At 46.4% G+C, this 27,005-nt stretch overlaps 1 long non-coding RNA gene across 1 annotated transcript in view; it reads left to right on the forward strand.

Annotated features, from left to right (window-relative positions):
- Window positions 1-363: 363 nt before the first annotated feature.
- LOC142776023 (uncharacterized) overlaps window positions 364-27,005 on the forward strand; it is a 49,465-nt gene continuing 22,823 nt past the window's right edge. The window contains exon 1 of the long non-coding RNA XR_012887239.1: window positions 364-656. This is a non-coding gene — a long non-coding RNA (uncharacterized LOC142776023). The remainder of the gene's footprint in view (window positions 657-27,005) is intronic.

Here is a 27,005-nt window from a genome sequence, read left to right on the forward strand (position 1 = left end):
CCATTTGCAGAAGAACCAACTGTCTTGTACATCAGCCGCTGCAAACAGTGCAATGTTAAGTCACTCATATCTTTCTTACCAAAGTCTTCCTAATTTCAACAGCCAGCCAGCCAGCCAGCCTGCCAAGCCAAGCCAAGCCAGCCAACCTAGCGAACATAAATTGATCATGAGGAGTTAAGGCTGGTGCACACCGGTGACTAGCAGTGGTCGCGCGACCATTCGCGACTAGCGACCAAAAAGCGACTGATAATCACACCGGCAGAGGCTGCATGCGAGCGACCGGAAGTAGCCAAACCAGAGAGTCACGTCCGGATCTCGTTATCAGCGGGAACTCGGGAGACCGGCGCCGATCAGCTGATCGCCGCCAGCAGAGTAAGTGGAGCAAACCGAGCATGCCAAATTCATTGTTTTCGTCCGTTCTTGCACAGCGTTTCCAAGAACGTCAATGAGTTCGATTCAAGCGACGAACAAAAGGTTGTCATGATGCTGGTGCTTTATGCCATGGTGTCAGCGCTGGTAGCACAAAAGCCTCCAAAGAAAAAAAAAAGAAACCGGTTGTGGGTGTGACTGTCGCTTCACTCACGAGAGTTGGCCGGCCATGCAAACCGCCTACTTCCCAAGCTGCGCTCAGACGACGAGGAGTATTTCCGAGAGTCGTACGTATTCAGAAACGCTCTTGAATTTATTTTGACTTGCCGCAGCCTCCATTGCAGCATAAACGCGTCTCAAACGCGGTTTCTTAAGTCGTTGTCAAGGCATGAAGCGCAAACGAATTCCAAACGCGCTGCATTGAATGCGAAGACAAGTCATGTTCAAGACAAAACACGATTCGGAACACGGGGGAAAGATAATGCACATTTTATTTTCTCTTCATTTCGAATGTTTTTAGCTTCTTGAGAATGCCGCGACGTAAAAATTCGACCCTTTGCTTGAGCTGTTGTGCGCCGCCACCTCCAAGCCAAGTAATCCGTGGTGGCCATGGTGCCACAGACCCAGAGGATCGCAGTCGTTTGTATCTGGCGAGAAAAAGCCAGCGCAATGAAAAAAAGTTGGGCATCGGTGATTGGTTCCAGCAGCTTTGCGACTGCAGTCGGGCGACTGAAAAATCGGTCAGGAAGCGACTAGCCAAGGCATCCGCTTTGCGACCATTCGCGACCGTTCGCGACTCTTTGCGACCGGCCGCAAATGGTCGCACGACCGCTGCTAGTCGCCGATGTGCACCAGCCTTAACTGACATATTCTCGGGGAATTTTTTCGCTTCGTATCTAAAGCGCGGATTTAGCGTTAAAATGGCATTGAATATCAGCAAATTCTATTGTGATAGCTTCTGAATTTTTTTCTTGAGAGAGATAAAACCTACCAATCAAAATGCTGGATCACTCCTACCACCCTTTTTTGACGTTCCAGAGAGGTGACTTTAGCTTCCAGTCATCTCGTGGTTTTGTAAATTTACGTAATAACTTGATCGATATATACATCGAATCGATCCCCTGCGAAATTTTCTGGCTCATCTGTCAGTGCAACGGTGGATATTGATGCGTGGAAAATTTTATTTATATCATATACTTCTTGAAAAGGAGGCACATACGCTGGGATGACATGTGTATTCGTCAATTTACACAGCAAAAACAAGAATAGCCACAGGAAAAAAATAAAGCTAGTGCTCGTGGTGAAGTAAGCTTTACAGAAACAGACCCCAGTGCTATGAAAGCTCGCAAGAGACGCAACTGTAAGTGGCGTTCTCCCGCTGAAATTAAGTCAGGACAACTTTCCTCTTCACAACTTGAGGAGTGATGCGATGTGCCACATTTTCAGCCGTTTTCTCTCAAAATACCCGTTTTTGTAGTTATGAATTGGTGTCTTCAGGAGACAGTGGGACAGTGTTTTTCCCCTTTTTGAAAACATTCTCAGGAGTCAGTGTGACATATCTGCATCACTTTTTTTTTCATTAGACTATTGACTTGACATTGGTGAAATTTGTATTGTGCTGTTTCTCTGTAGTTAAAATCCATATATCAAAGCCGGTTTTTATATAAATATGCTAAAATATAGGCAGCCTTCAAAGGGTTCATCAAATGACGTCACGTTACGCGACAAATAAACATTGGAGATCTGTGGCGTCATGATGATGTCTTATCAAGGCGTCATCACGTGATAATTGATAGCAATTTTATGCATCACTCTCCTAATTAAAGTATGTCCACCATATGAATGGTGCATTCCGGTACTTACCAATATGGTAGATTAGGGTGCTGGAATATGGTGACATATGGCGCATGCTTGCGTCTGGTGAATGCTGGAGAATAACGGAACGCAAAACGGCTCCACAGCGTCAGAACCACCGGGCGTAGCTTTCACACATGAAAAAATTGATACAGAGCAATGTGTAAAGCAATAATACAAAACAACAAAACTGAAACAACAAAGAACCGCGTGAAAAAAAAAAGGCAGATCCCACGTACAGTGCGAACCAATGATATGCGAAGCATGATTGAGGATGCTTGATATGTCACTTTAAAATCACACAACTTTACGAGGCGGACGTAAATTGTGCCGTGCATGAGATTCATGTCACGATTATCATGTTTCGACGAGTCATTTACCTTTCTCGTTCATTCACGTCACGTATTACGAAATTTGGTATATGTAGAGCTAGCAAAACGGCCGCGAGCGTGCTATTATTGTAGCATGTAGTCATGTTCTTACATGACATACATCTCATGATTACCAAGTTTGCACCAATCACGTACCTTCATATTCCATTCACGTCCAGTAATACCAAATTTCGTATATGTGGCGCTAGCGGAACGGCCGTGAGCACGCTATGAGCGTTGCACAGCCAAGTTTTAGATGACACGAATATCATTATTATCATGTTAGGACGTGTCATTTACCTTCGTCGTCTATTCATGTCTACCAAATTTGGTATATGTGGAGCTAGTGAAACGGCCGTGAGCACGCTATGAGCGTAGTATGTAGTCATGTTTTAATGGCACGTATGTCATGATTATCATGTTTGGACGTGTCATTTATCTTTGTGGTCTATTCAAGTCACGTGATACCTAATTTGGTATATGTGAAGCTAGCGAAACGACCGCGAGTGCACTATGAGCGTGGCGAGTAGTCATGACTTACACGATATGCATGTCATGATATTCACTTGAATGTCTGTCACTTTTGTTCACCATGCAGTCTTGTCATAACATATATACCAGTTTTGCAATATGTCACGTGAACGAAACTACCGCAAGAGCAGCAAGACCATGAAATGTAAATAATGACATTCATGAGAGACAAGTCATGATTTTGTTGTTATGGCTAGTCACGTATGCTCGTCATATAGTCATGTTATGCCGAACCAAATTTGATATTCATACCATTATCCAAACGGCCAGGAGATCAAAAGTGGTAGGCGGCTAGATAGATAGATAGATAGATAGATAGATAGATAGATAGATAGATAGATAGATAGATAGATACGCTCAGTCGCCGAAGTTCGCTAAGAAATGATTCGCATTAAAAAAAAATCTTATAAGGGGGGGGGGGGGGGTGATCCACAGGCCAACAGCAAGACGCTCTGCAAGAAGCGGTCGACCGAACGGAAAGATATCTGGTAACATGTGAACTGACCTGCGCAACCGAAAAGTCTGAACTCTTATTGCTAGGAAAGCGCTGAAGAGGCCGACAACCACCGCAGACACGAGACCCGGAAGTGAACGGGGGAGCCATTGCGATTCCTCAGGTTTGAATGCTGCACATTCTCCGACTGCTTATTCAAAAGGATGGGGCCGGGGGCGCAGAGTTAGAAAAGGTTCAGAAAACCGTGCAACAAGTCAGTCACCTGATAAAAAGGGTGACAAGCAAAAGCCACGGACTCAAAGAAGAAGACTGCACGAAAATGATCCAGGCGTTAGTCACAAGCGTAATCATGTACGGGACGCCGTATGTAGATATGAAGAATAGCCAGAAGATTAAATATTAACACTCTTATCAGAAAAGTCCACAAGATTGTCATGAGCCTGTCGCCTTTCACATTCACGGAAGAGTTACTCAAAATGAGAGTGCACAACACAGAGTAAGAGCTCATGAAAGCGCACCATGTCAACCAGCTGGAGAGACTGTAGCTTACGAATACAGGTAGAGCCCTACTCCAAGATTTGGGTTACCGCGTCGAAGATGAAATGCACGTCCCTCAGCGTATTCCGTACGAGATCAGAAATAGCTTACACATAATCAATGAACCAAAAAATATGCATCCAGAATATGAAAAGAAGAAGACAAGCCAAGATAGAACTGTTCAAGCAGATACTATAACGCACTAAGAGCAAAGAAGATGTGAGATACACGGACTCAGCGGCTTACATTAGAAATGATCGTTTTGCTATAAGGGTGGTCGAGGAAAACGGTCAAGAACTGAGAGAAACATTTATACCTGCCAAGGACGCGAGTAGAGCGGAAGATCTAGGCATAGCCCTGGCCATCGCTAAATGCAAGACGCGGGTACAATGATAACAGAATCGCAGGAGGCGCGCAGAACATACATTAACCAAAGGATTGGAAAGACAGCCCTACATGCCTTAAAAAAGCACCAAGATGAACGAAACAACCATTCTTTGGGCACCACGACATGAATCTCTCGCGGGGAACGAGGCGGCGCACGCCGCTGCTCGAGATCATGCACGCCGAGTCATCTCCGACACGCTGGGAACACGTACCTACGGCTGTCACGACGAGCATGAGCGCATAGCGAAGAAGTACTCAGACATTTTGGCACATCACAGAAAGCAGAGGAAGTGGTACCGGCTGGCACACAAGAGTCTGAGCAGGTAACAAGCAGTGATATGGACAAGACTACAAGCCAGAACTTACCCGCATGGAACATTGATGCACGCAATATATCGAAGGACCTTCGGGCGGGACTGCAAGTTTTTCCCTCCGAACACGCGCAACACTCTGCGCCACATGGTGCTGGAGTGTCACAACAATCCGGACTTACCACCGTCGTCACCGCCAAGTGAAAACAAAGAGAGAAAAAAAACGAATTCAGAGGAAGAATTCGAAGACCAATGAGAGTCTTTGTTGGTGACGCAAGACCCTGACAACCAGCTACGATTGGTTAAAAGGACTCGGGTGGCGGCAGCAAGCTATGGCTACTTGAACTGAGGAGGCCACCCACCTTAGGGCTTAGGCACAAACAGCCTGGTCCAAATAAAGTTTATTCATTCTTCCACGCAGAGTCGAACGCGCCTTAAGACCACGAGCCGAGTAATTTACCTCTGCGCCCGACTGACACTTGTCTTGGTCACTGTGGAATGCCTAGTTGACGTACTAATGCACCATTTAACTTCAGTTTTCTATTTTGCATACTAGAAACTGTCGCGATATTCACACTTCTAATAAATTGGCATATTTTTAAAACAAAAAATTACTGCTGATGCTAACAATGTACCTGTCGATAATGACAACACTGCGAAGTTTGTCACAGCTCTCAACGTAACTAAAAAAATTGAGGGGACCGAGGAACAGGTACCACTTCCCGCTGTATACTGTAATTTAATATTCTCGATCTTTTCAAAGGGCGAAAAATGCAGAGACTTCATGTCAATCCTAAGTTCATTCGATAAGTAAGCGACTAGGATTGAATGAGTATTGTGCGTTTTTTTTTCGTGCAACGTACTGCGAGTCTGTCGGTAACAGGAGGCGCTTGCTGTAGAGTGCAATGCCTCACTTTTTGTGCGGACACCACGAGCTCGGCAGGCGCAAGCGCGTGTGCACACACACACACACACACACACACACACACACACACACACACACACACACACACACACACACACACACACACACACACACACACACACACACACACACACACACACACACACACACACACACACACACACACACACACACACACACACACACACACACACACACACACACACACACACACACACACACACACACACACACACACACACACACACACACACACACACACACACACACACACACACACACACACACACACACACACACACACACACACACACACACACACACACACACACACACACACACACACACACACACACACACACACACACACACACACACACACACACTTTAGGCTTGTGCGGAAGAACTTTAGGCTTGTGCGGAACGCGCAGCACAGTCACAGCGAAAACTATCTGAGCAGCCTTTCAGAGCCTTTTTCAAAACACTTTTTGGCTAACTGCTACAAGTACACTGCTGTAGCCACTACGCCATAAATGATCATAATTTTTTGAAATGATCACTACGCCAGCATTATCTATGGTATCCTTCGTCAGTCTTTGGAAAAGCGTGGTATCCACTACACACTTGTTAATGATCTTGTGCGACTTTTTTTCAAGCAGTGGATGACGACGATGAAGAATTATGCCTGAAGTGGTTATACGCCACAATTAATTGGTGATCAAGAACAAGTTTTATAATTGGTTGCAGTATTGCACGACCCACTCGTTACGCGATTCGCTTTGTGTGACGCCTGCAGCTGTTCCCTTGATGTTCTTTGAGGGTTATTCATGGTATACCTGAAGAGCCAAATAGGACAGAAAATGATCTTAGGCGCAAAGTAATTACCGAAACACTGGAAAATAGGCTAGGTGTTAAGTGCGTCTCCATTGGACGTATTCAAAGACTTGGAAGAACTGGAATTAAAAGACCGGGAATTATGTTTCTACAGGATCTTAACGAGAAATAAACCATATTTATAAATGCTTCTAAGCTGAAGGGATCAAAAGTTTTGTCCAAAATGACAGTATTCGCAAATCAATTTGGAAAAACGTAAGCTACTATGTGAAAGTGCGAAACGAGATAAGTCATTCGGAAAGAAAGTTTCACTTCAGCACGGTAAGCTATGGATTTATAATGATGTATTTATGGGGAACGAAACAACAAACCAACGTGAGCTAACTTCTGGGTCTCGTGCCGATGAGCATTCTACTTGATAAGTGAAGGAAAAACTTATTAGAATACTTAACATTAACGCACGCAGTATAGTGAATAAAACTGATCAACTGGAATCATTTACTTTATCACAATCGCCACATGTGGTTATAACGGAAACCTGGCTGCATGATGGAGTTAGGGACAAAGACTTAATCCCACTCGGCTACAATACAATTCGACGAGATAGAACTTCTAGAGGCGGTGGTGTGGCCATTGTTGTGAAGTCGTCTGTTCAACCATTTTTTTTTACTCAATCGAAGGACACTGAAAGCCTCTGCGTCAAGCTAAACATATTTGGTCATGTCTTTGTGTTTTGTGCCATTTACAGACCGCCTGACTCGACCTCTGATTATTTATTAAACGTTAGTGAGCATATTTCACAATTCAATAAAAATAAACTTTTAGTGGTTGGTGATTTCAACCTAACAGGCATTGATTGGGATCGTGTTAAATCGGGTGCTGCTTCTGTGCTCGACGCAAACGTTCTTTTTGATATTATACCTGACCACAATCTTGTACAAATAGTTTGTTAGGCTACCAGGTACGGAGCCGGTCTCAGCTTGCTCCTTGATCTAGTCTTTCTTGAGCGTTCCTTTTGTGATTATCAAACAACTGTCAAGCCTGGCCTATCTGACCATGATACCGTTGCGGTATACTTTTCACTGAACGTTAAACATGCGTATGTCACGCCTGCACCCATGACTGTTAAAAAAGTTTGCACGGGCTGACGATAGCAGTATAACGCACAATATTCATTGCCTTGCCGTGGTCGTCTAGTGGCTAAGGTGTTCAGCTACTGACCCACAGGTCACGCGTTCGAATGCCTGCGGCGGCGGCTGCATTTCCGATGGAGGCGGGAATGTTGTAGGTCCATGTGCTCAGATTTGGGTGCACGTTAAAGAACCCCAGGTGATCAAAATTTCCGGAACCCTGCATTGCGGCATCTCTCATAATTGTATGGTGGTTTCGCAGCGTTAAACGCCACATATCAATCAATAGAATCACATGATATTCATTCTTGTTTTTGTGAATTTTGCGAGAGTGACGTCATTGTGCTCTGGAACAAGTTTAAAGACATGTGCTCATTCAGCATTGATCATTTCATACCGAACAAACGCATAAAGCCAACTAAACATACACCTTGGATGAACAGGCGTACCAATCAGTTAAAGCGTAAAGCCAAACAATTACAAAAAAGAATATAATGCCGTTCACTCAGAGTATATTCATGTGGCTCTGTAGGAATCTATCGCAGAAGCAAAGAAGTTTTATTTCAACAATACTTTACCTAATTTCATTAGGGAAGATACACAAAAGTTCTGGAACTTTATTAAGGAAAGAAATAAGTCAATAACGAACTATACACGTGACGGTACTGAAATATCTGACCCTAAGACTATTTGAAACCTTTTACGTGTCCCCTTCCACAGTGCCTTCTCCGCACCTACTCAGCCCTCTCTTCATAATCCACGAGCCTGCTCCTTGGATATGAATATTTCTCAACAACGTGTGTTGAACATGCTTCTGCGATTGAAAACGAAATCATCCGTGAGTCCTGATAACAATCCTAACTCGTTCCTCCAGCGTAATGCTGAAATACTCAGCAAATTTCTTGTAGCAGTTTTTTCAGGCCTCTCTAGAATTTGTAGTGCTTCCGAACGACTGAAAGCATGCACGTATTGTCCAATATTCAAAATGGGTGACCCTTCTTCAGTTTAAATTATCGTGCGATTTCCATTTTATCATCGTCTTGCAAAATAATTTATCCTATTGTTGCATGCTACATGGATAACTTCTTAAATGGACGTAAAATTCAAACTCCCTTTCAACATGGCTTCAGGCAGGGTCTATCGACAGTTACCCTATTGAGTACAGTCATTCATTCATTCGCTTTTGTCCTTGACAGAGGTGGCCAAATGGACATCATATTTCTAGGTTTATAAAAGACTTTTGATGTTGTCTCTCATGAAAAATTAATCTGCAAAATTACATCTCCTTTGATTTCCTAGCTTCATCCTGTCGGGAATAAATGTTCGCTTAATGCATCGTGAACAGCGTGTTGTGATTGACGGATAGCAATCTGATTCTTCCTCGGTGACCTCTGGGGTCCCCCATAGTAGAGTGCTTGACCCTCTATTGTTTCTTATATATTGTGACGACATAGTAGATGCCTTACATACTCCTGTAAATATTCGTTTTTTCGCAGATGACTTCATTGTTTTTAATTAGATAAATACAGTTGAAGACAAGTTATTGCTTAGTTCAGCATTAAACGGTATTTTTAGGTGGAGCAATAAATGGGGCAGAAAACTTAACTCTTCTAAGTCTGTGCTTCTGTGTATAATTAGAAAAACAGTGTCAATAAAACTTTCATATTATATTGGCCAAGACCCTTTGACTGAAGTTATTGAGTACAAATATCTTGGAGTTACCATTACTAACAACCTTAGTTGGAGCACCCACATTTCTATCATCGCCTCAACAGCTTTTAGAAAATTATGCCTTTTTTCGTCACAAGCTTAAGAATGCCCCTCATGACGTTAAAACTTGAGCATATACGACTCTCATCAGACCCAAATTAGAATACGGCTGCATCATTTGGGATCCCTTCATCAAAACCAGCATTGATGCTCTCGAAAGAATTCAGAAAAAAAGCCATGCGATTAGTTTTCTAAATACAGCCGCATTGACCCCGTTACTGAAGTTTTACACTCTAACGAATTTTAAACTCTACAAATGAGGCGTAAGATCGCCCGAGTGAAGTTTCACCATTCTTCCTTCAATCGTGTACTTTTCGTAGATCCCAAAGCTTACATAACTCTTTCTGAGACTAGGAAAACTCGTCATTCACACTTCCTCACACTCTCTCCTTATCTTCTCAGAACTGAACTCTTGAAGTATTCTTTCTTTCCCCGAACTATTGAAGAATGGAACCTAATATCTTTTTATCGTCTGGACTCACCTGAATCAATACATGAATACATCCTCACTGTTTCCTAATCCTTTTGAGTTTTAGTTGCTTGTTAGCTGTTTTAGTTTGAGACTTTCAATTGTGCATTGTTCGCTTATTTATTTTGTACCTTGCCACTCCAGTTTGGGCTGCATGGCCTGCAGTATGTTGTAAATAAATAAAAAATAATACACTTTACCATTAGTATTAACGCAATTTTATTCCCTACATCAAACCTGCATATATATGGCCAGTTTAGAAATGATTTCCACGCACTGGCGTGGCTTAGTTGTAGAATGTTGGGCTGGCACGCAAAGGACCCTGTTTTAAATTCCATGGCGTCATTAATGTTTTTATTTACTAATTTTTAAAATTTCGATACTGGTGACGGAGACCAGCGGCGGCGGCGTCGGATAACTTCGGCGCCGCGCGTGACCGGTATTCCGGTCTCATAACAGCTTTCACTGTAAAAAGCCTGCTATAGAAAGCGTAATCATGGGCGTTGCATTTTTTTGTCTGTAAACATAATTTACAGCTCATTCGAAAGAGAAGCATTAGAAATTACATTGATTGCAGTTACTGTTACGTGCACTGAGATTTAGCTACCATCACCTATCTTGCTTTCATCACGCCACCGTTATTCATCCTTGTTCACCTTTGTGTTCACCTTAATGGTGGCGGTGGAAAACGTGTTCAACACGTTTTACACCGCCACCATTAGCTATCATTTTATACTGTCACCGTCAGTGACCCGCCACCATGCACCACCACTACCAAAAAAGCTCTTTACCACCATCGGCCACCATTTTATTCACACTCGCCATCATCAGCGTGACCACCACAGCTTCACCACATCTCCTACTCTTTCCATCTTGTCCGCCATTCTTTCCTCTATATCCCCCAATCCAGTGTCATGTTGACGCTGACACTGGTCAATTTTGTCGTTTGATTAGGCAGCTTATGCTTTCGCCTTAATAATGCGACTGTGCCTGGGAACTAACCCGCTTCCTCGAGCATAGGCAGAGCAACAATTTATGAGTTGGCACACTGCACGGCACTCCGTAAGTGCATTTCCGAGTAGCTGGAGGAGCTTCTAGCTTTCAGACATATCGCGTCACGTTGGAAGTGAATCTTAACAGTCAAAGGCCTTTATAACGAAGTCCGTGCTCTGGATCTCCAAACTACTTCGTTACTCCGGTCGTTTGGTTGGAAAGGCTACATAGCGTAGCTCGGTGTATACTGGGATGTCATGAATCGTTTAAGAGACACTTTCGTTATACTAGGCATTCAACTCAAGTGCCCACCTAGTTACCAATCTTGTTCCGCAAACGTTTCAAGCGTTTAAAACAATGGCAAGGCATATGCATGTGCGTACGATGATTTGTCTACATGCAGTCGCACCTGGACGTCGCACTCCCGTGTTTGGAAAGCCTTCCACCTCTGCCTGCCGCGTGGGTGAACGGGAAGCGCTAAGGTCGTGGCGGCCATCCATTTTCAATTAAAATTAAGCGTGGCCCGTCAGCACGCTGTGGTTTAATCGTATGATCGATGGGCGCCGCTGTCGAGGACGTCTCTGCCGGTTCATATTTCACGACTGAATGACAGAGGCGCCCCGCTTATGGCTTTCCCTAACAGCGCGCCGTATTTCGGGATAGCCCGATTTTCATTTTTATTGTGCGTTTTCGCTTTCTCTTTTGTTTTGTCGAGTTGGCGTTCGTGAAGTGGAACGAACGAAAAGACAAAGTGATAGAGAAGGAAGCGGTGGGCAGTTTGAAGAATGACTGCACCCGACGGGTGCTTTGCATTTTGTGTTGGTGCGTACGTGCGTGCGTGCGAGAAAGCGAGCCGTGCGCGAAGCGAGCCGTGCGCGGTGACGCATTATAATATAGGACGCAGCTGAAATTTCCGTGTGTGCCCACTATCGAGCGCCCACGCTGCGCCGTGGTCATTGTCGAGTTCAAGCCAGAGCGATATTTCAAACCGGCGGTCATTTTTCATCGACTTGCCGGTGATCTGGCCCAAGTCGGGTGCGGAAGCTGAGCTTCCCTCTTCGTGCCTCATCTCGCCATCACGCAGAGGCTAAGGAAGACGGGTATGGAATATATGTCTTGAAACTCTTGGGCAGACCTGTAGCTTGCTATGTGGGCAGTAAGTGCGTGGGGCCGATGAGTAATAATAGATATGTGCATTTAGAGTGTTTGAGGGATGTGCTGGGATCGGCTGAAAGCGTTTTATTTGTTATCACACATATGTCTGAGCACCTTTAAGAAGTCATATAAGGGAAATAGATGGTCCGTATGAATATGCAAGGTTGATAGCGTTCTTGTTAAAGCTGAGTGCAGAAGCATGCATAACATCACCGTAACACACACACACGTGTGTGTGTGTGTGTGTGTGTGTGTGTGTGTGTGTGTGTGTGTGTGTGTGTGTGTGTGTGCTACGATGACGTCAAGCTCAAAATGCGAAGTTCAACGTTGCGGTGGCCATTTATATTGAAATCGAACTACGGTGTCAGCGGGCAAGCGGGGTTGCCCTGTAGGCCTCCCCGCCCTATGAATGTGGCACGGTGGGGGTGTTTTATTGAGAGTTAGTAGTGGAAATAGGCGCTTTTCAACACATATAACCACTGCGACCCCCCCCCCCCCCGGCCTTCCCCACTTGCCGAAAAAAAATTCTTGATATGGGTCTGGTTGACATAATGCTATACATATTACAACTCGAGAGACGCGTTGAGGATTATATGAAACCTTTACACAAGAAATGAAGTTGTCATCGCGTATGTTTTTGCCGCTGGCATTGACTCTAAATTGCACCAACTAGCCCTAGCAAGCCATACCTGCGTGCTCCAGAAGAGTTCTCTGAGATAATCTGTTAATGAAAATAGCATTTATTTTTCTTGAATTATTGAAGTCAACACCTGTATTTGGATTCGCAGTATACAGTCCTTCAAACTATTGATGAAAAATAGACATCATCACCATCACCATCACCATCATCATCATCATCATCATCACCATTATTATTATTATTATTATTATTATTATTATTATTATTATTATTATTATTATTATTTGGTACGACGAAGGTTCTCGTTACACTGGAACGCATAGTTGCGGCTCTGTTTTTAGGACGAATATTTTCTTACCAAATGTTTGTGTATGCATTCGCGCATGTGAATTTCGAACGCGCACAATTCTTACTTTACCGAGAAATTAAAAAAAATCATGACGTGCAGTGACATTCAGCATGTGACATAAATTGGGCACTGACTAATTTGTTTATCTTGTGTTGCAGGATGGCGTTTGCATGCAGGCAAATAAAATGGCCCCGTATCTGCATGTTACCCTGCAAATGTCGTCGAAAGACGATAGTCTTGCGTCTGGAGAGAGTGAACAAAACGTTTATTTGATGTTCTGTGCAAGAAATCGGTGAATGGGATTCTGGAGGCCGTGCCTCGAGCGTGCAGCGGAGGCGAACGAGCGCATCAAGTCCCGTCACACGTGAGACATAAGTGCTATCTGGCAGTTGTCTTGGAAAACGAAGCGCGCGTGCCATGCACGCCCATCTCGGAGGTGATAAGGTGCAGAACGCAAGGCGACGGGTAGGTGCCACCACCGTGTCGTCTTAGCCAAGTGTTGGAAACACTTGCCTTTTCGTGCAAGCGCTGCCTGGCGAGTGCAACGTTATGAACGCTACGGTCCGTATAATTACTTATGTATGCTTTTTCTAGTAAGAGACACACATACATAATATTGACGTGTTGTTATGGTGCCTCAGATATGCGCAATAACTGCTTTTTTAATTGGCAATCACACAAATATGAACGCTGAACCTTGAGCAATATTGGTGGGCGCTGCGGATAGGGTCGGCAGTTTGGAGTATCGTTAGGGCGCTTTCATGCCGTTTAGAGTACCGTTTAGAGTAGACAAACAGATAAATGTACAGACAGACAGGTCAAAATTTTTGCGTATAAGGTCCCCAAGAAAGACTATCGTCTTTGAAAGTCGCCGTAGTAGGCAAACCCAGCACCTCGAGGGGTGCATGATGCTTGCAGCCTGTTCTTCATTGAGGTCTCTGTCTGTCTCCAGCACATATTCATCTCCTGACGGTGCAAACCACATACACAGAGCTCCTACCCCTGAGAGAGCAAGCGGGTGCATTCAGGCCAGGCTGCTTTGGTGTAGTGGCTCGTAGATCATGCCCATTGCTGCGCCCGCCTCCTCTGCCCGAGCTCCCGATGGAGAGAGAGCGCGGCATCGCGGGCTGCACGTGAGTGTCCCGACCGTCCCCGCCAACATGCGCACAAGGGCGCCAAATACACGGAGTACATGTGTAGCAGGCAGGCGGAGATAGCCGTCGATGGCGATAAGGGTGACTAAAGCCGAGCCGAATCCATTGGGCTAATGACGTATTCAGGGCCTCACCGGCAGCCGTTTGTCATGGCTTACTGCCCGCGCTCCCTTTGGGACGCCTCCATGGAAGGGGAGCGATTTCTTCCCCTCGCCTCGTTCGAAAAATGTGGTTGTTGGGTGGCTCTACAGTGCATACATCTATTTCTTTTCCCGGGGATCCGGAGAGGACTCTGCGTTTGTGTAACAGAATGGCTAAGCTCGTAAAAAGACAGGCGTAAAAGGACGCCCGCATGCATTGTTGACAGCGGTGGCCCCGTTGCAGTGGTACACCTCTCCTGTGCCACCATTGCCCTGTGCATGTTTCCAGCCGCTTTCGAGCCAGTGCTCCGCGGCACTTACAAGCGCATGGTGCAAACAATCGAAACAGCTTCCGTACTTGTCATACTTCTTTAATTAGATCAGAGCTGTTTTAAGTGGGTGTTGTCTGGAAACGTGGTCTACAAGATATGTATTTAGTTTTGCGTCGGTGCGCGATACCTGAAGTCTATCTATCTATCTATCTATCTATCTATCTATCTATCTATCTATCTATCTATCTATCTATCTATCTATCTATCTATCTATCTATCTATCTATCTATCTATCTATCTATCTATCTATCTATCTATCTATCTATCTATCTATCTATCTATCTATCTATCTATCTATCTATCTATCTATCTATCTATCTATCTATCTATCTATCTATCTATCTATCTATCTATCTATCTACGTCTGGGTGCTCTCGTGATCACCTCCTTAACATGGGGTATGACCAGAATTACTATCGCAGTGGTCTAGTGGCTAAGGTACTCGGCTGCTGACCTGCAGGTCGCGAGATCGAATCCCGGCTGCGGCGGCTGCATTTCCGATGGAGGTGGAAATGCTGTAGGCCCGTGTGCTCAGATTTGGGTGCACGTTAAAGAACCCCAGGTGGTCAAAATTTCCGGTGCCCTTGTTGCGACCGGGGTTTCCAGACACCGGAGGTCCGGGATGAAGTTGTCGAGGCAGGAGGAAGAGAGACTTGAAGAGGGTTTATTTACAATATGTACATTGCGAACTCCCTACACGGTGAGCTCTCAAACGTGGCAGGCCTCTACATGTCTCCTAACATAGCGCTACATGGTGCTTGGTTCTACATGGTTCTGCTCGGTTCTGCTCTCGAAAAAAAGCACACACGAATGAGCCGCGGGGGCTCATTATAAAGGGTCTGTCCTCCCCAGATCCCTAGATCGGGGACCGCGTACAGAGGGCACCGTCCAACCACGGATCACACATTACCCGCGAGGGTGACGAGCACGCACGGTCCACGTGAACGTTCAAAATTGAAGCGTGGTCACTGCACGGCCATGTGGCACGAACGTGGCTCCTCCTCGTCAAGGGGTGTCGCTGGGCGAGGGGTCTGAAGTTGATGACTGCATCCATCGAAAGGGCCGCCGTAAACAAGCTTCAAATGGTCGCCGAACGGCTCGTTCAATTAGCGGGACGATTTCCGGCCGCCGCCGCCGCCGTCATCTTCCAAAGAAGAAGCGGCACTTGTGGTCTCCCGAACTGCTCACGGTGTCGTGGCGGCAAGACGCCGCACCCTCCGGCCAGGGGGGAACAATACATGGCGGACACAGGCCGCCAGCCCGTTTGGCGACTAAAAAGGAACATCAAAAGGAACGCCGATCCATTGTCAGACCTGGCGCCGGTCCTAACAGTAGGCAGCCGGTCGTTCGGTTACTTGTTTGAAGATTAAAGGAGCGCCGCTCCCTCTTCCGCTCTGGCGCCGGTCACAACAGCTCGTCCGCCGGCGGGAGAAGCGACCTGAGGGTGACCAGCTGCACAGGTTGCCCGAAGTGTCGCTGTGTAGTGCTGTCTTCCAGGCCACTGCTGATGACGCTCAGCCAAGGACTCTTTCCCTCTCGCTCCTTGTGGCTCCCCTCTGGGAAAAGCATTCATACACACCACCACAGGCACGGGAGAGCACTCTGCCCGCACTGAGACACGTCGAGTCCGACAAATTATCCAAAAGCAACCTTACTTAAGCGGTATTACCAAACACAAAGCAGCAATCGGGACGTTTCTCTGAGGTTTCACCAAAACTCCTAATCCCGATCCGATAATAATCTTCCCATCAAACTGCTTTCAAGAAAACTAACTGTCAAGTGATGCGCTCACCGTGGCATACCCGAGTGCTTGCGTGAGCAATCCGCCGTAACCCACCAGGTATCATACTCATAAAATAAAGCATTTTACTTCACGCTATCTTTTAGTTCCCGAAATTTAGTGCCGCCAAAGCCAGTCGTCAATTCCTTTTGAGAAGACGAAAGCATAACTGCCGTGCTGCACCTGCATTAGGAACATCTTTATTATATATCCGCAAACGCACATCACAGTGCTCCTGCCTGGATGAGATACCACCTAACCGTTCCCTTGCTGTTGCCACTTTCACAAAGCATACATATAAACTCACGAGCTAGCTTTTCTTACACACCGGACACATGCGAACAAAACATTAAATGAACAACAAAAAAAAGTTTCGCATGAATCCTGAAAAATCTCGCAAGCAATAACTTTGCGTCTCTACGCTCAGTCATAATTAGTTCATAACGTTGCTCCTGCTCATTTACACGTATCTACCATGACGCAGGCTCCTATGCGTGTCGTTTATGCAATCGCACAACGCTTACCTTAGCTAAACGTACAACGCCCAAGAAATGAACAAAACCAAAATTGTGTTACCTAAACACTATTTGGTAGACGAGATTCTTAAAAAAACACATTAAAATCCAAAACAACTTAAACAGTCAAAAGCAAATTTCAAAACAAAATAAATCCACTAATGACCATCGTCAAAAGCTCACGGATGTTTACTCCTTTTGGGGACTAACGCGCGGTGTCGCGTCCTGTGGGTCTTTCTAGGCGAACGGGAAATGGAACAATGGCAAAACCCATTCGCTTCGCCTCCGACCCCCGCAAAGCTCTGCGCTGACAACCTGCGTTCTTACTCTCGCTGAGTACCTCGCACTCCCGCAGTCCATCAAACATGCCGTCGATAGAGCGACGAAAGGGTCTGCCTTTCTACCCAACGTGCTTTTTTTTTTTTTTCCGTTTTGTCCGGCGGCTCGGACGCATACAAACCAACTCCGGTGCCGATGACAAACGCCTAATTCTGTACGCTCTAATGCGTGTCACTATCCTTCCAATAGATCTATACAACGTATATAGGCTACCAAAATGATAGAGCGCTAACGAAAACAAGGTACAAACGAGTTATTTACAAAATCACAAAACAAACAAAATGTTCCTTTCAACAGTCCCGAGTCGACGTTTTCCGAGAGGCTAACAGCTGTTCGCAACAACTCTGAGTCGAACTCGCGGTGGTCGCGCCCGGAACGATTTTCTCGAGAAACGGGGTCTACAACACGCGTCAATCGCCCTGCTACCGAACCCCGCGACGTTCCTCGAAGCCGACTTGCTGTCGCTTCCTGCCCCTCGAAAACCACCGACTCTTTTGCCCCGCACCCCGTCCAATGCACCGCGAGAACAACGGAAGGGTCTCTTGCCCTTCGACCACTTACGCACACCATGCGCTTCTCTTTTCTTTGTTCTCTGGCCGCTTGGACGCTTGCGATACGGCAACTTTCTTGAAATTTCGCTCCGCCATTTGAATACATTCCTCAAACGCGTCGCGATTTCTGCCTGCCTGTTTTTACGGCGCTTTCTCCGTTTTGCACGTCTCTTGGTGCCGTCTACGGAGCCTTTCGCCCATCTCTGATGCTCACCAGCACCCACATGCTCATCTGATTTTTCGCGCGGACTGTCTGGATAATTGCCTAGCAATCTCTCCTTCAAACACTGCCGCGTACGATGCGCTTTTCTTTTCCGGCGGTTCGGACGCACACGATACAGACCCGTCAGAGATGACAACGGCACTTTTCTCGCGATTTTACCACGCCGTTTGAAACCCTTACTCAAACGCGTTGTGCTCATCTCGAGCTTTGCCTTATTGTTGCCCTTCGGACGCTTTCTCCCCTGTGCACGCTTCTTTGTGCGGACCTGGGAGCCTTTCGTCCTACTATGACGTTCTTCATCACCGATATGCTCCTCCGCCATCTCGCGCGCCCAGTCCTGATGATTGCCTATCAGTTCATCGTAAGACCGCGGCCGCGTAGATTGCGCACTTCTGTTCCTTACTCTCCGGCCGCTCAGACGCCTGCGATTTAAGCCAGTCAGAGAAGACAACGGGCCTTTTCTCGCAAATCCGCCACGCCGTTTGAAGGTCCTCGTCAAACGCGCCGCGCTGATCGCGAGCCTTGCCGCGCTTCTGTTTTTCGGACGCTTTCTCCGTTTGGCACATTCCTTGGTGCCAAACCTGGAGCCTTTCGTCCGCCTCTGACGCTCATCAACATGGTCTACAGGGCTGCAAGGTTCGATGGAACACTCTGTTAATCTTAACTTCGTTTCCCCCACCACGGAACCCTCACACCCTGCTGTGACCGCGAGCTCTTTTCCCTCAGAATGGGTTAAAACCTGTTCCATTCCCTTACAGGCACTAGCCTTCTCTTTGGCCTCAAACGGCACCGCCGCTATATCTACAGATATCAGACCCGCAGCACTCTCTTCGGCCCTAAACGGCACCGCTGCTGAAACGCACCGTTCGTGCGGTACATCTGCAAATTTCTGACCTGTAGCCCTCTCTTCGGCCTTAATCGGCACCGCCGCTACGTCGCACCGTTCGTGCACTTCATCTACAGATGTCTGACCTGTAGCCTTCGCTTCGGTCTTAAACGGCACCGCCGCTACATCGCACCGTTCGTGCGCTACATCTACAGATGTCTGACCTGTAGCCTTCGCTTCGGTCTTAAACGGCACCGCCGCTACATCGCACCGTTCGTGCGCTACATCTATGGATTGACCACTCTGCTGCAATGCCACCAATTCACAATTAAGCCTTTCTATCTCTTCATCTAATTCCTGCATCCTTTTTATATGTTCTTCATGCCTGCGCTCAGCTTCCAATTCCTCCTGGCGCCATCTTTCCTTTCTTTGCGCCCTTTGTACTTCCTCCTCCTGGTCCAATAAGTACATATTCCCGAAGTGCTCGATTTCCTCATTGTCACTATTGCTTTCGAGAATCACTTCGCGGAGTTTAGAAGCAGGCATATCATCATTAAAATCTAGCTCCAGATCCCAACACAGGTTCAGCAGGTTCTCTCTCGTCAATCTCGTAAGATCCATGGCGACTACTTTGCTTTGGCTCAGCTGTGACAAAACACAAACCCACCAGCGCCTCAATTCTGGGTCTAGAGAAATTGAAGCCTGGCAAATCTCACAGCGGAGACCACAAGCTTAAGCACCCAAGTAGCACTACGTGGCCAACATCCCTCTCTACTTTTTCTTGTTAATTTTTCACTCCTGCTTTTTACAACATCCTAAAATTTAACCCGCAACGTACCCTTAGAAATTTTGAAACATTACCCCTTGTTCCTATTGAATCATCTAAGCTTTCCTGCTTTAGCGTACTTGCTCAGATAATCATCCAGTGCTGCCTTGTGCTGAGATAACAACCACAGTGGCCAGGCAGTTGTTGGTTATATCTATCTTTTAACGAATTTAGGCTAAAAGACTCGATATATCTCAAGCACAAAGCCAGGCACTCACCCCATTACGTGCGGTGGTGGTACGCTGCTTCGATCCCGCCGAGTTCCAGGGCTTTCGGCTGGCCTCCGGTACATGTCGCTCTCCGTCGCAGACTCGTATCCCACCGCTGCCAACCAGTTGTTGCGACCGGGGTTTCCAGACACCGGAGGTCCGGGATGAAGTTGTCGAGGCAGGAGGAAGAGAGACTTGAAGAGGGTTTATTTACAATATGTACATTGCGAACTCCCTACACGGTGAGCTCTCAAACGTGGCAGGCCTCTACATGTCTCCTAACATAGCGCTACATGGTGCTTGGTTCTACATGGTTCTGCTCGGTTCTGCTCTCGAAAAAAAGCACACACGAATGAGCCGCGGGGGCTCATTATAAAGGGTCTGTCCTCCCCAGATCCCTAGATCGGGGACCGCGTACAGAGGGCACCGTCCAACCACGGATCACACATTACCCGCGAGGGTGACGAGCACGCACGGTCCACGTGAACGTTCAAAATTGAAGCGTGGTCACTGCACGGCCATGTGGCACGAACGTGGCTCCTCCTCGTCAAGGGGTGTCGCTGGGCGAGGGGTCTGAAGTTGATGACTGCATCCATCGAAAGGGCCGCCGTAAACAAGCTTCAAATGGTCGCCGAACGACTCGTTCAATTAGCGGGACGATTTCCGGCCGCCGCCGCCGCCGTCATCTTCCAAAGAAGAAGCGGCACTTGTGGTCTCCCGAACTGCTCACGGTGTCGTGGCGGCAAGACGCCGCACCCTCCGGCCAGGGGGGAACAATACATGGCGGACACAGGCCGCCAGCCCGTTTGGCGACTAAAAAGGAACATCAAAAGGAACGCCGATCCATTGTCAGACCTGGCGCCGGTCCTAACAGTAGGCAGCCGGTCGTTCGGTTACTTGTTTGAAGATTAAAGGAGCGCCGCTCCCTCTTCCGCTCTGGCGCCGGTCACAACACCCTCCACTACGGCGTCTCTCATAATCATGTTGTGGTTTTGGGACGTTAAACCCCACATTTCAATCATCAATCAAAAATAGTATCGGACGTTGAAGGGGCCCTGCGACACCTCTTGAGCATGGTCAGGAAACGCTGCTGATCGGTAGTAGAGGCTTCCGAGAACACGCGAGCCAAATGTTATAGCACAACACGCAGCCTTGAATTCAGACTTGATTTTTTTATTTCGAGCCGACCGGCGGTGCCCCCGCGATCTCCGACGACAGCGCAGCTGTGGCCAACTGGGCTCGCCCTCCGCCATCTCCTAACGCCGACAAGAGCTCTCACCGAGTGGTGCCCCGTCCTCGGACTCTTGCGACCGTGTCCATCTTTCCTATGTTCTTCTTACTTCCGTATGTCGCTGCCTCTGCGCCACGCTCTCTCCTTCTCCTTCTCTCTATCTCTATACCTTTAAAGCCTATCCTTTCAATCCCTCCTTACCCCCACCCCTCGTGAGCTCCTTTTGAGGTGTCCTCCCACTGAGAGACAGTTACGGGGCTCACTTTTCTCTTCTTTTCATTTAATAATCACTCCCCCCCCCCCCCCCCCTGGAATTCACAATAAATTATCAACATCAGCTGATAATTGCTTGCTCTTCCCTCAACAAATAACGGAAGATGCTCAAAAATCACATGTAGAATGTCCATCTATCAGCCATTGGCTGATTTGAACATAGTGCGTTCGGTCATTACAGAGATTGCCGCGAGAGGCCGTCACCTGTCCACGCGTGCGCGCGCGATTACAATAAAAACCACGTATTCGAAAAAAAAGAAGAAAAAAGTGCTGCAGGTCACGAGGCACACGTTATGTTTTCGTTTGCACCTCCCATTCCTCCCTGTTTAGCTCCCAGCGCTTTCGTCTGGACTAGAGAAGAAAGAATTCGGTTGCAGCGTGTGACAAATCTTTGTAACTCCACTCGTACTGGATGAATTCTTAAAATTTTGCGGCGTTGAATTTGTCAGGCAATATGCTTTTCCAGTAAATTAATTCCATGGTTTCCCAAAAAGTCTTTCAGTGCCCTTTTAAGAGCACTTGACAATTATGACTATGTGGCCATGACATCAGTAATGTGAAAGTTTGGTCGCATGAGACTTCACATTCTTTCTGCAGACACGTGTGGCACATACCCGTTCACTACAGGCCAAGGAATGCGGGTATGCGTCAGAGGTGTTGGACAGCTTATAACAACAGAGGAACGGCGAGACATGATTGATTGATATGTTTGTTTTACGTCGCAAAACCACCATATGATGATCATGAGAGACGCCGTAGTGGAATGCTCTGTAAATGTTCACCACCTTGGGTTCTTTAACGTGCACCCAAATCTGAGCACACGGGCCTATAGCACTTTCGCCTCCATCGAAAATGCAGCCGCCACAGCCGGGATCCGATCCCGTGGCCTGCAGGTCAGTACCTTAGCCACTACCTAACCTAAGCCACTAAACCACCGCCGTGGTGCATCAGCCAGAGCAATTTAAAAGCGACAGCGTTGAAAAAAAAAAAAACGGCATCGACAAAGTTGACCCATCAAATGCGAAAATAAATGTTATATGACACCAGCAGGAACCGAACCCAAGCATTCTGCGTGGCAATCAAGCATTATACCACAGAACATTCTAAAATCTTGTAACTGCTTTAGAAAAAGATCATGTATATGGAGGCGTAATGTTGGTTATCTTTTAACCCGTTTTGCTTTCTTTACATTTATATTACAATTGGTTTAATAACTTCCCTTATACATTTCTTGGCATTATTGTCTGTTAGATCTCATTATTGGTGTGTCAAAACAAGGAAAAACGAGCACTTAAATGAACACTCCTTTCCCTTAAAAAGGACTCTTTTTCTCTTTTTCTGTTGGGTACAGAAACGCTTACAGGCACGAGGTCTCGGTCAATCTTGGGGTCGTTCTTATTTTTTTTATGTATTGCCACACCTCGTAGGTAACAGCAAGATCACCGGATGCTGCTTCGATTCCAGGAAAGGATCACATTTGCATTAGCACAGCTACATGACAAGTTCTAACAGCAGTAACGGAGTAGCTATATGTATGAAACTCTGCAGTATAGCTCTAAGCTGGAACATGCTGGGCACCAATGTGACCGCCACCTAAACATAGTTTCACCTTTCGTGTTGCGAAGTGTTTTTGGCGTTCCTCGGGCTTATTTGGAGGTCACGGTTTTGATTCCGATCGTATTTTGACGAGGACGTAGTGCGGAAATGCCTATGTACATGTAGAATTACGCATACCCTTGTAAACAAAAGCCCTATCTGGTCAAAAATAATTCTGGGTCCTAAATATACGGCGTTTCTCTTAACTGCAGTGTTATTTTCGGACATTGAATAGCTAACTAAATAACTAATGAACTAACTGACTACAGGAAATAGTATATTTGCTGAAACTGTATCGAAAATTGTGATAATTGACGGAAAATAATAAAAATAGTTTGAAAGACCTTTGTGTTTTGTTTTAATCACTATTGGAAAGCTTTTATCAAGACTTATTGTTTAAACAATTTGTATATATTAAAAAGGCTAATTTCAGAGTGTAATCTCAAAGTATACCAAACAAAACATATGCACCATAAATTAAGCGCTTATCATGCCAGGTGCTAGTAATTATCGGTTACCATGGGACCAACGTTTTGAAAAGTGGTCTTCTTTAAAGCATAAATAAAAGACGCCCTCACCTACGGATTATTCACCTCTTGAAGCGTCCATCTTAGAGCAAGTTGGTACCTCGTTTATATTGGGTCATGTTATGTGAGTTCAAATGGAACGAAAAAAAAATACTATTCAGAGAGGAAGGTAAAAGCAAACGAGCTCACTCGTCAGTGATGGGGGCGGATGATATAGATATGTGGGGTTTAACGTCCCAAAACCACCATATTATTATGAGAGCGGAGGGGTCCGGAAATTTCGACCACCGGGGGTTCTTTAACGTGCACCCAAATCTGAGCACACGGGCCTACAACATTTCCGCCTCCATCGGAAATGCAGCCGCTGCACCCGGGATTCGATACCACGACCTGCGGGTCAGCAGCCGAGTACCTTAGCCACTAGAGCACCGCGGTGGGGTGATGGGGGTGGATGGTGTTGCTGACACCATAGGATGGGGTTAACGAGGATGTTCCAAAAAATGAGCCTGAGCTGAAGCTAAACGTAGTCTCAGTAGACATGTGTTTTGATTTAATTCCATATTTTGTAGCCCAATAAGCAGAACGGGTATTGTGAGTATTATTTCGATAATTATTAGTATCAGTATATGTATTGTATTAGTAGTATTAGTATTTTACAATAGGCCGGTGGAACGAAGGAAGCTTCATTTCTTTTTTGCTTGGTCTTCAAGCCGCAGATCAGTTGCAAATAAGTGAAATATAATAAATTCAGTGAGCGTGCATATAATTTATGTGGAATAGAAATATTTCATATGAGAAAGAATGTGGATACAGATTTTTTTTGTTTTTACAGTGCGGCTATTTCAGTTTGGAGAAGCCCTGTTAGTCGCGAACAGAAATCATGGATCTGCACGCGCTCTCTTCGTCTTTCTAAGAGGGAAGCGCGCAATTTAAATGGGACACACAAGATGGAGAAGGCACGACAACAGCGCTCAATTTACCCATCCTCAACTCTGGCAAGCTCTTTGTCCTCTTTTTCATTGTTTGCTTCACTCGCAGAACACGAGCGTTGATTTGTCCGGATGCAATACCTCTGAAGGGTGAGAGAACGATAAAGAGAGACGGAAAGAAACATAGTGACCGAGAAAAAAAAAGTTGATAAATTCTGCTATGAGAAGTTTGAAGTCGTTAGTTTCACCATTGTAGACTTGATATTAGAGGGAAAAATTGAAGTCAAAGCTTCATATTTAATTTTTGCGCCAACATCTTTGCGCATGAAGTCACGGATTTGAAAATCATGTTTTCGTATTGGGGGAACACTGACTCAACAAATTTTTCTGAAGCTTGGTATATTAAATCTAGGACCCCCTTATACTGCCACAGAGATTGCCTGCAATAACCGGTTTACCAAAGAGAACTAGCAAGACGCTGTGTGGGCGTCCACAGTGCCTCGTGCGTGCCCACGGATCTGCAGGGTAGTGCGGCACATGCCTCTCGTGTGCGAGAGACTGGCCTGCCATTTATTCGAAAGGGACACGTGTGTAGAATGCTTTAGTGGACTCTTTCATTGTATCGTACCGACTTTTCTGGGCACAAGTTCGCCCATAATAAATCATTGTGGGAGTGTTCGTGTTTCCCTCTTGCTGTACGCGACATTCGCCAACGCGCCTTATACAGTCACGGACTTTCTCTTTGCTGATTAAGAACCTCGTAGGGCCTAGTAGACACCGTCAAAGTCCATGACGTCACGGCGTTTGGTGCGGCAATTTCGAGGTGGTGTCGCCACCCGCATTTTCTTTTCGCGCGTTCTCGTTTGCCGAGTGTTATGTCGCGGTAATCGAGGTGATTTCGGAAATGTGGACGTCTAATTTACTAATACGTCAGAAATGGGTTTTCCTTTAACAGAGCTTCGACAACAAATACTACCTGTCCCCAGCCCAGCATATTGTTCGTCATTACGGGCGAAAGAGCGCCTCCTTGAGCTCGTGTCAGGTTTTCGTAGCTGAGCAACACTCATGCCATGGACGACTCTAGGCCACAAAGCACTGTCTGACGACTGTCATTGACTGGTCCCTTGCTTCTGTTATCCATATTTATGCTTCAGCCTGGAAGCGACCCAAAATCCCTGCCTACGGGGACAAAGCTCTGCGGCCAGAGTTTATGCCGAAATGTGCGAATCGGTGCACCTTTGTCGGTCACATCCTCAATATCCTGTCGGAGAGAGGATAGCTCTTTTCTCTCGCGACAGGCCGTGCGGAGCTCAGACCGCTGTTTCGACCCTCGGACGCGTGCTGCATACACCAGGGGCGCTCACAAAGGGAGGCGACATTTCCATTCGAAGCGATTATCGCCCCTAATGACGCCGTAAATTTCTTCTCCCCGCGCCGCTTCGCCGTCGTCCCTTCCTTTTCATTGCGCGGCTCGGAGGGCGACGTTTTCACGCGCGTCGTTCGCACGGGGCGGCCATTCGGGCAGGTGGGGTAAATGCTAGTTAATGTGCGAACGCCACCGCGGCGGCGAGGAGAGACGCTGACACGCCGAGATAAACAATTTCTCGAGAACGGACAGGGCGTAATCCCCGTATCGGACACGCGATCGCCTGCTGGCGCATGGGAGCTCGCACGCCGGTGAATACGTGCCCGAACGCCGTAATTCACGGCCGCATGCGAGGCGTCATTATATGATCGCGGATTTACCGCGCCTTTTCTCGGCCTCCACACAATGACCTCGCGCGCGCTCCAACAGGTTTTAAAATCTTTCTCTACACCACGCGGCCATTGTCGTCGCCGTGTACAATGTCGATGCTCAGAGAAAAATATGTGTGAGAAAATCCAGCTGTGCACAGCTTCCTTGTCGGTTGTTCGCTGCGCGCTTTTTTTTCTTGCTTTTTGTTATTCGTGGGCTTTTGACCAACGTTGCAAAGGCATGTTTTCGACCCGCCAAAGAAGGCTTCCTGGTTGTACCCGAAAAAGGTGCAGATCTAGACTCCCGCGTTTCTTAGCCAAAAAAGTACAGTCGTCTAGTGCTTGCGACATTGTTTTATTCTCGACATATGGCTTACTTGAGTCCCCCACAAAACATGCATGACTTTTGAACAATAATGCCTGTGAAAAAACATACAACAGGGTCATCTTAGCCTGAAAACTGAGCCAGTTGCGCAAACAGCTGTTTCGACATTATTGTGCGCCATATGCGCAGCTGCAACCGCTTAAATATTACCATAAACATTGCATTGCCATTGCATTTGCTGAAATTTTGTAATGCAATTTATTGGGTCTGCTTAATGTAATTCATTTGTAACCGTTCAGCGTTTCTTGTAAGAGAAACTATGCTTAAGAGCTTTAATTGATTGATATGTGGGGATTAACGTCCCAAAACCACCATATGATTATGAGAGACACTGTAGAGGAGGGCTCGGGAAATTT

Source organism: Rhipicephalus microplus, chromosome X, assembly GCF_043290135.1.
Source record: "Rhipicephalus microplus isolate Deutch F79 chromosome X, USDA_Rmic, whole genome shotgun sequence".
NCBI lineage: Eukaryota > Metazoa > Arthropoda > Arachnida > Ixodida > Ixodidae > Rhipicephalus > Rhipicephalus microplus.